The sequence below is a fragment of the Sphaeramia orbicularis genome, chromosome 1 (genome assembly GCF_902148855.1).
Source record: "Sphaeramia orbicularis chromosome 1, fSphaOr1.1, whole genome shotgun sequence".
In the NCBI taxonomy this organism is placed as follows: Eukaryota; Metazoa; Chordata; class Actinopteri; order Kurtiformes; family Apogonidae; genus Sphaeramia; species Sphaeramia orbicularis.
Genome location: NC_043957.1, coordinates 41,623,894 through 41,627,049, shown reverse-complemented (window position 1 = coordinate 41,627,049; position 3,156 = coordinate 41,623,894). Strand labels below are relative to the sequence as shown.

Genomic DNA, 3,156 nt, shown 5'->3' with positions numbered 1-3,156 from the left:
GGCCTGTACTGTATATATATATATATATATATGTGTGTGTGTGTGTGTGTGTGTGTGTGTGTGTGTGTGTGTAGGGGTGTGTGTGTATTTATTTATTTTTTTATTTTTATTTTTATCACACTGATTTATTTTTCTAGTTTTCATATCCTGGGGTGGAAGTCCCCAGGTGGTGTTGTCAGTCCCCCCTCTTATTTAACATTGAAAACATCACTCCTTGCCACACCTGCATCACACACTTCAGAAACAAGGTATCCAAAGTTTAAACCATTGACATGATACCAACCTGTTTTATGGCATAGCTTCATTCAACATTCTCTCACATTAACAGATTGCAGACAGGTTGGGTGTGGACTGTTGTTTGCACTCTTTCATTACCCGATCAGGCCCAATGAGAAATCCATTTCCTGACTTTGTTGCAGTCACCAGTAATCTCATCGGTGAAAGCATAAAATTTCCTTCAATATTTTTGTAACAAGTAACAATATTATGCATTAAAAAATTATGGGAGTATTGGGATATGAACTACCAAGGTCATGTTCTGTGTTATATTTGGGTCATTTAACAGGAAAAGACATACCAAGTAAGGATAAATATTTGATTAAATCCTCTTGGCATCGTCTAAAAAAGCCATCACATGAAAATTCTGCAAAGAGGACCCCCCTACCCTAAATAATTGGAGAGACATTGTGGAAGAAATTCACAACATGGAGAGACTCACTTATATCATAAGACTACAGCAAGCAATTTGTGAAGATCGATGGAAAAAATGGACAATATACAGGACAACAACTGACACTATGTTCTAAATGTTTGTGTTGTAAAATTTCAAAAATGAAACAATAAAATAAAAGTTTTAAAAAATGTTTGGGAGTAGAAGTATGCAACTGACTTAGGAAATGTAGTGAAGTGAAAGGAAACAATAAAAAATAGTCCTAAATTCTCCCAAAACATGCTTGAGTCCAGTAGTGAAATATCATTACTTCCTTACTATACAACACTGGTAACAAGGTAGATTATAATGTGATTAATGTGTGTTTAGAATGATTTTAATTGTTTATAGCTAAATTGCTAATCTTCTGCTAACAGTATTTAACAAAACTGGTGTTCTGTTTATTCTGATTCTATGTAGCTCTTACGTTGGTCTGTGAATGTCTGTGATTACCTGAGCAATAAACATAGACCATCAGTTCAGACTCACTTTTTCTCAAGATGGAAGCTACAATACTGTCCCAACAATTTCTTTTTTAGGGTGGAAATACAATGAGGGCCTGTAGTTATTTTCCTACTTTACCTAATTCAACTTGCTAATGTGTCAGATTTTGTAAAAATCTTAAAAAGATACAAAGAATGACAACCATACACGCTGTGGAGCACATTATTTCATTGTGGGTGTGCTGTTTTCTTGTCATTATCGTGATGTTCCTCAGATGTTTCCAGAAGACAGGTTTCAACCAAGGCCTCTATCACAGAGTAGGGGTCACAGTTGGAGGCAGGACGTCGGTCCTCTAAGTACCCACAGTTCTTATAACTGACATGGCCGGGGATACGAACGCTAACACTTCGAGAGCCTGTTCCTGCGGAGAACTCATGGAAACTGGAGGTGCACATGCCACTGGTGAGACGACGCATGTTGTCTGCACCACCATGTGGATCATAAACAAGTAGATGTTCAGAGTGACGCAGACTCAGCCGTCTTACTGCTTCTTCAATGTACCTGGAATATAATAGAGTTATGTCATACATTTCTGAAATAGTGGTTCTCTGTGTATCATCTGTATATTTTGGATATATTGTGTGTTTGAGTCAGTGGTCTCTGCATACTGTAGCCCCCCTTCAGCCCTCATGTCCTTGGTGCTGAAGTTGATGTGACAGCCTGATGTCCAGCTGCTCTCTTCAATTGGTTTTACATCCAAGGAGGCAACCACCCCAAAGTCTTCACACACGGTGCAGAATATAACGGGCCATCCACAGATCATCCGACATTTCAGTCCCCTCACATGGACCAACCTGGAACTCCCACTGAAGAGATTAAAGATGTTGAGGAGAAAATCCAGGGAAAAGTTCCAGAAATTGAAAGTGCCAGGTGGCCAAAGTCTCCCTTCATGGGTTAAATATTCTAAAACAGAGATTTGCAAGATGAGGAATTATTCAAATAATTTTCATGTATTAGGCTTTTGGCAGCAGGTAGTTAAAATAATGAAACAGTTCCAAACCAAGCTTCTCTTTCCTGAGAGGACAGAGCCTCTGCATTGGTGCCATTAATCTTCACCCCAGTGTACAGACAGGCTTTGTAGTGACAGATACAGATGTCCCTTCCATGAACTTCGTTAAGTCCCACAGCACAAGACACTGGGACAACAAAGTATTAGCTAGATTCTGCACAGCATTTATGAAGTCACAAACATAATTGGAATACATATCCATTCTCTATTATCAAAGTTATATTGATTGATTGATTGATTGATTGATTGGTTGGTTGATTGATTCTAGGTTCAATTTTAAAAAGTGCAGTTTCACACCATCAGGAAATCTGCATCCTTGAGAAGGCCAACCAAAAGGCTTTCCATCTAAACCACAGAGGACATACTCTTGCTCCATCCCAAACCATGGTTCAAAGTGTTTCACCTTCTCCATGACTTTAGCACACAGAGAGCGCTTATTACTGTCTGCATAAAGAGAGTGAACAGAGGACTCAAAGTAGCATAAATGGCACATATTAATGGCCTTTCATGTACAGATGCTTAGAATGTAACACACATTTACATGTGGGGGTGTGGTGATTGTCGACCACTTCACACAGAACCAATTTATTACAGTCAAGAGTGAAAGAGTCTCAATACATTTTGACTGGGACCAAAGTGACCTCTGCTCTCTGGCCATTTACATCCATGGATGCATACCTTTCTGGGATATCTGTCAGAAATGAGTATTTTCAATAGTATGTGCAAAACTGATGGAGAGCCCCTCCAAATATCAGTCCCTCCAGGATTTCGCGGGCATTTTTTGTGATTGTTGCGGCCTAAAATGCCTGATTTTGCGGCAGCTTTTCCAAAAAATTGCGGCAAAAGTTGCGATGATTTGAGGCTTCTTTTATTGAAGTCACAGGAACATGGGCATTTGCAAAATAGCTAGAACAGTCTTTTTTTTAGTTTTTAG

The 3,156-nt window shown here is 39.0% G+C and overlaps 1 pseudogene; it reads right to left on the bottom strand.

Moving 5' to 3' along the window:
• Positions 1–1,380: 1,380 nt before the first annotated feature.
• Positions 1,381–2,890, bottom strand: LOC115417826 (glutamine synthetase-like; annotated as a pseudogene).
• Between the last annotated feature and the right edge of the window lie 266 nt (positions 2,891–3,156).